General features: G+C 41.3%; 1 long non-coding RNA gene across 2 annotated transcripts; it reads right to left on the reverse strand.

Moving 5' to 3' along the window:
* Window positions 1-650: 650 nt before the first annotated feature.
* Window positions 651-5,855, reverse strand: LOC146205358 (uncharacterized). 2 transcript variants are annotated; one of them, XR_014703190.1, is made up of 4 exons: window positions 5,428-5,855; window positions 4,108-4,167; window positions 3,924-3,994; window positions 651-3,520 (listed from the first exon to the last, which is right to left on the reverse strand). It is a non-coding gene; the product is annotated as an uncharacterized LOC146205358 (long non-coding RNA). The 2 variants fall into 2 exon arrangements; XR_014703189.1 differs by lacking the exon at window positions 4,108-4,167.
* Between the last annotated feature and the right edge of the window lie 1,305 nt (window positions 5,856-7,160).

Here is a 7,160-nt window from a genome sequence, read left to right on the forward strand (position 1 = left end):
GACAGACTGTACATACGTGTATTACTATGGGGCGCTTTCACACTCTCAACGCGCGCACGTCGCCTCGTAGCTAGAGTTACTGTATATGCTACCAAAGGTGGCAGAGCTGCGCGTAGGTCCGCCATCTTACCTGTCAAGCAACCGAAATCATTGCGGCGAAGCCGCAGGCGACATGCCTGTCGTATCCCCGATCGACCGTGGGTGCTTTTCCAAGGTTTGTAAACCATTTTTTCGCTTGATCGCAAACAAAAGAACATCAAAATAGCTGACTGTGTAACACAGTCAATAAATATGTCAAGTAAAAAGAGCCCAGCTGTTTCTAGCGCGCGGCGTAATGTACGAACGGCAGCAGACGATTTACAATGTCGCCTGCTCCGAACATTTTACCTGATAACTTAAGGGCAGTCTCAATATTGCAAATACGCGCCGTAAAAATGCAGCATTCATCTTTCTGCCAATATTTAGCCGCCTGACCTGCATCAGAAAACCTGTTTATATATATTCTTATTGGATGCGCAAGACCTTTAAAACGTTACGAGCGAGAACTATAACAAGGACAGCATATAACATCTAAAGCACACTTTATTCGAAACTGCATGAACTTTAGCATCTGAAGTAAGCAATCAGATGCCTAAACATGGTTTCTTCGCTTAAAAATTGTTTGCATACAAGGTGTATGCGAATCAGGGATAAATATACAACGCAAAGCAGCGCGGAGGTCTATTTTAGCGCTTAAACAGTGTAAATGAAAAAGTGCTGAGCTGCAAGTTCAGCCTGTTTTCAATAAAATAAACATTAAAAAACGAATGCAAGCTTTACAAAAAAAAAATTAAGTGCCTGTACTTTGACAAAACATGAACAGAGTGCACCCTAACCAAATATGTTGACCTAGCTGGCTGTATAAAGTTGATGCACACTTTTGCATGGAAAATTGTAACAGCTGAGGTCTGTACGTAATTACGTGCAGCAGCTCTCAACATCTAGGTTCTCCGATATCATATCACTTTTGAATCAGCGAGCAATTGCCAATGGTATTTAAACTAGGTCATATCTTCAGATTTTCAACAGACTTGTACCTTGCATCTTCCTCCCAGCAAGCACGTGTCACAGCCACATTTCTAAGAAAGTCATTTTGTTAATTGCTTTTCAGCTTTGGTGATTCGAAATGTAACCCGTTGGAGTCTAGCAGACCACAGTTCATTTATCAAAAGTCAGTTACTGCATTATGTATTAAAGTAGTTATATCACGCCATGTTTACCTATTTTAGTGTCTGCTTCACAAAAGCAGTAGTGGAAGAAATATCCTTACCTATAGTAGTGATCTACAGTGTGTTGACATCCCGAGTTCTGCATTAAGAATAAGCATTGTGATGCATTTCATGCGCAAAAACTGGCTGACAAAAGCACCTTGCTGTGAGTCAAGCAATCTCACCTGAATGATACTTGATGTAATGGGCAGGTGAATGAAAACCGATGTCTGTTCAGGTATCCTTACCTACAGAGCCTTCCAGTAATGTTAGAACAACAGTTCATGCTGTAAGGCGGTGCTATTTTGAAAATTGTATAGCTTAACACTAAGATAACAGCCCTTGTAGGCGTATGAGAACATCACATCATTCCATCAGACAACGAACAAATAGGACAGAAGTGTGCTTGGGTGGCAAACAAAGATTTCTGAAAAGATGTAGAAGTAGGGTACACTGGTGCAGACCACAGCAAGGAATATATACGCCAGTTGTTTCAAAACTGCTATAGTCTTATGGAACACATCTGTTGCATTCACCATGTTCCAAATTTTGATCTCGAATGGCACCTCAAACAGGTACTTCTTGGCGAACCTAATTGTCACAAGCACTAGACTGAATTTTTAGGCTGTAGATATTGCACTGAGGCACCTAGAAAAAGGCACCTATAAAGGCAAACAAAAACAGAAAAACATTTTCTTTTTGCATTGTCAGATAGGGGCCCCTTGTCTATCACCCCTATACACTACTGCTCATGCCAGACAAATCAGGGCCAGCGCCAGACATGGCGCTTTTCCTACTGCGTGTAATGGGTTTGGAGAAATTTAGGTGGCAGCAGGCACACCACTCTTGTGGGGAAACCGTTAGTTGAGCACCATAGCCAAAGCAAGTGTTGAAAAAAAATGTTCCAGTTTACCCATGATGAAGGCCAAAATAGCCGCTATAAACAGTTAAAAAGCCCGACCAGTTTGTAAGCCTTACGCACGCAGCTTTGTACATGAAAGGACAGAGTGCAATACACCAACATGTTGCTAACAGCCCGGGTGTAGCGAGAAAGAGCAGGAAATTAGATCATTTATTTATTTATTTTAACTTATAGGGTGAGGGCCATTACGTATAAGGCAGTGTGGATACACAAAAATACTACACATCACATCAGCAACAAAGAGACAAAGAAAATGCAAGTACATTGAAATGGGCACAAATGAACAGGAAGAGACAATACTTTAAGAATACAGTGGGAATAAATGACCCGCTGCAGTGTTTTAGTGGTTAGGGCGCTCGACTTCTGTGCCCATGGATGCAGGATCGAATCCGGCTATGGCGGCCGCTTTTCGATGGAGGAGAGAAGCAAGGTGCCAGTGTGGTGCATGATGTCATTGCAAGTTAAAGAACCCCAGGTGGTCAAAATTTTTGGAGCCGTCCCCTACAGCGTCTCTCATTGCCTGTGTCACTTCGGGACGCTAAACCTCATAAATCAAACCAAACAGTGGGGATAAATTAAAAACAATATCAGGCAGTAAAGGACAAACATTTACACATTCACGAGTAGACATACATTCAGAGAGAAACAATGGTTTTGCGAAATGCATAATCTGTTATACAAGTGATAACATGGGTAAAAATATTTGCTGAGCTAGATGTAGGCAATGAAATTAATAGAAACAATGAATGAGAACTCTACTAAAAAAATCAGACAATCTGCATTATATGCAGGGGATGAAGCACTTTGGAAGGGCTTTCAGTAAACTCTCACAATATATGAGGGAACCTACCTAGAGCCATCAGAATATGAAGGTTTCCAATCAAGATATGAAGCACAACTCTTTGAAATAGCAAAGCTGATAAACAAATGCAAGCTAAATGACATCAGAAAGTGTGACATAGAAACAATTGAGGCCATACATTCACACTCGCTTGATAGTGTTGAGGCAGTCTGGAAGGTAACAGATGTATCTAGTAGCACTTGGCACACTGAGTAATTTGCATAACAAATAAATATATACTCCAGAAAAAGAAAGGACAGCAAGGGTCAGTAGAACACGAAAAACCTACATCAATGGTAATGCTTGCTGCTTTCATCATTTGCTATGCATGTCGACATTAGCAAGCATTTGTCTTCACTCATGGCAACTGGAGTGCAGGCTTTGGAAAGTGAACGAGACCTGCCCACGACCTGCAAGGTGTCGACCAGAACCATTATCTCACCTAAGGGCGCTGAAACCGCTTGTATGGTGCCAGCTAGGGGTCTCCTCTTGCGGGACTTTCAGGTATCTCTGCATGATAAAAGAAACATTCATAAGAAAACAAGAAGAACAAGAATCACTTGCACTAGAAACTGCCAAGTGACTTCTGTTGAGGATATCTGCTGCATTTGTCTATTGGAATGCTAACAAACATTTGTCTCCAAACACGAAAACTGCAGTTCAGGCTTGGAGAAGTGATAAAACCTGCGTCTGGCCTAGGTAGTAAGAGAGCACTATGTCATGTGAACTTTCTAAAGCAGCCTGAATCATGGCAGGTGCATTTGCTTTTGGCAATTCAACTACTGAATAGTATGCATGACATTGACAACAAGAAAGGAAGTGTTGCATGAATAAAGAAAAGATACTGATAACACCTATGCATGGCCTCTCAGGTGCTCTGAAAGACTTCAGGTACTCAGAAAGAGTACTATACCTCACATAGAGGTACCGAAGCAGCTTTGAAGGTTTCAGAGGTCTCTCGTGGCACTTCCAGCACTGAGCAATCTGCATGATAAAGAAGCACACATCAAGAGAACAGAAAAAAAAACAAATGTTACTTGAACCAGGAACATCTAGAGTACTGGTAGTGAGAATGCCTGGTTTCGTTCCAATCAGACCTGATCTTGTCGAGGTGACACCATTAGATGCTCCATCAGGTGTTACTTGCAAAGATGAATCTACAGGCAAAACAACTGAAAGTTATTGGGCAATATCCACTCAAAGTATAGCAGCCCCACTTTTAGCAACATAAGCATTAGCACAATCTGCTGTGACTTACAGGAAAATATGCTTGGGACTGCATCTGGTTTCAATATATATATATATATATATATATATATATAAGCAGATCAATCAAGGGGAAATGAGGGTGCTCGTTATAATACATGAAGGAAAGAAGCCAACAGTCGGCGAGGCCAAGCAAAGCGTTGGGGATGGTAATTCATGTCTTTTTTTTATGTTTACTTGGATAATCACAGAAATTAGTAATGTAATCTGTTAAGGGGAAAGATAATTAGACACAAAGTAGAAGAAAAAAAAGAAGAAAAAAAAAAAAAAAATATATATATATATATATATATATATATATATATATATATATATATATATATATATATATATTGCATTCACCTTCTCTTGCAGAAACTGAGCACGTGTGAAGTGATACTGCATGCAAATGAACAGTGAAGAACACACCACTTAGATGGAAATTGCAATTGGTGATAGTGAGTACTATTATTATAGAACTGTTAAGCAAACCGATGATTTAAAAACACTTGAAAAGCACCGCAACACAGATTTCATACAGTGTTTGTTCATAAACTGAATCACTTTTGATTAATACAATAAAGTAGTACTCTAAATACCCTAAAAGGACCTCAGTTTTACCTTCTCGAGTTTTATGTGCCTCCCTGTAAGCTACCATGTTAAAGGGCCAAGACTTCCAAGCAAGCCATGCTATTATACAACAGTGATAATGTAAGATTGCTAGCAGCACCCTCCATGACTACCATTTCCATGGAACTACACTGTCTCGAGTTTCACGTGTATGCTACCTGAAACCACGTGAAGCACAGCAAAAAAAAAAAAAAAAAAAAAAAAAAAATCCGCACTGTCGCTCGTAGCGTCCTTGCTCTCTATGCGGCGCGATAGCACGAAGCATACATGACCGCTTTTCGTATAACGTGCCCAAACAGTACCTAGGCCGTAGCAGCAGTTTGCGGCCCTTGGATAATAAGCTTTATTAGTTCCATCGGCTTGCTAGCCTATGACTTGCTATAGAGGCCACGCCGATTCACGACGTCGAGCCTACACCATTACTCCTCGTATAAACAGCGCATATATTTACAACCTAAGCAGTTGAACGACATCGACAGTTCCATCTGTCGATTACTTCATATCAAGAGTACTTCTCAAAGTTGATCAAAGTATAAGCTTACCTCACATATCCTTTCTCCTCTTGATGTAGGATTGTCGCAGCGCATACGTAACAACCACTGCAGTCGCCGGCGAATAACAATTCTTCCATGTGGTATAGAATAAAACGATTTTCTGTTTTCAGAACGATTGCTGCAGTTTGGAGCAGAACAGCCCCTGTTATATTATATACACTTGCTACAACGCGACTGATACGCACATGAGCCAAGGTAGCGCGAGCAGCAGTCATCCGTCAATCCAGTTCGCTGCAGCGACGGCGGAGGGAACTGCAAAAAAAGTGCCCCTTGCTTCCCCTTCTTTACAGTGCCCGGTTGCAGGACACCACGTGTTGGCATTCTACCAATGAAGGCGCGAGCGGAATTTTGAAATCGGACGCGCAACTCTGCTACCTTTGGTAGCATATACAGTAACTCTACTGGTAGCGCTCATAGTCGATTTGCTCAAGCGACGGGGCCTAGCGCCTGCCTCAACACCTGCCGTCCTTGGGCGCTGCTCTTGGGAGCGATCATATAACTCGCCGCTGCGGGCCACAGTGCAGCCATGGTGCCCCAGCTTGTATTTCGTCTACCGCGTGACCACCTGCAGTCAGGTGTTTGATAACAATACTTCCTGTCTCTTTTTGCTTTTTGCTGGGACGATGTTCGCTGAAAGCCTCAGCCAGCTTTTCTCTGTACTTTAGTAGGCGAACTTACGCGCGGAAAAAACCGCGTGCCAAGCGTTACACGACTCGAGTCAACATCACAGTCGAGCTGCCCGCTGCTGCGTTTTACCCAGAGAGCCGTCTGCGTGGCAGCCCCACATCCATGATCGCATGCTAGAGAAAGGTGTTTGATAACAAGATTTCGTATTTCTTAGGGCCGCAGGGGCATCTTCTCTTGAGCCAAAACAAAGTCAAATATGGTGTGAGTTCGCAGTGCCATTACTTTTAAATAATTTTGTTTCTAGAATTGGAAGATATTGTAAACATTTAAACACTTATTTATTTTTTTTTATTTAAATGGGCAGATGGGCAAAGTTGTAGCTGTGTCAGTCGTCATTTTCCAATCGAGTCTATTTTGTGTACATATATATTATTATATTTTCTTGTGAATAGATAGCCTCATTTTGTAGAAGCAGTGCTCTTGCTAGAAAAACTTGTTCGAAATCAAGAAAGGCGGGTTGCACCATGCTGCGAGTTTTTGCTCATCTTACAATAGGACAGTTTATATTAATATAGAAACAATAGTCCTGTATGTTACTATTCTCGAGAGTCATTTTATATTTGTCAGTGTACTTATGCAAAGTATGTTGCAACTCATAACTGTTTTGTGTACCCGTGATGACGTTTTATGTGAAGTAATTTGGTTTTCACATGCAGGCTCAGACATGGGGGACATCCATCGAGATGTGCTTGCAGTAGATGAAGAAGAGTGCATTAGCATTGCGAGCATGGAGAAAGCAATGACACTACTACTTGGAGCGTTCTTCGTGTTCAATATCTCCTATCCACCTGGCGCCCTCTTACTATGGTGTTTTCGCAGAGGTAAATGAGTTTCCAATGATGGAAAAACATTTTCATCAGGTGTTGTAATTTCTGTACTGGTTACATATTTAAGACAAAAGTGTTACTATAAGGATAAAGCCCTTTAGTTGCTAGGAAACAAATAGAATTTCATCTCTAGTTTTTGAGCAATTTAATCATTGCTGAGGCTTTGTATATATTTGTTTCCGTAGAACAACTTGCACAACTGATATT

Source organism: Amblyomma maculatum, chromosome 1 (genome assembly GCF_055883805.1).
Source record: "Amblyomma maculatum isolate TAMU_Amacu chromosome 1, ASM5588380v1, whole genome shotgun sequence".
In the NCBI taxonomy this organism is placed as follows: domain Eukaryota; kingdom Metazoa; phylum Arthropoda; class Arachnida; order Ixodida; family Ixodidae; genus Amblyomma; species Amblyomma maculatum.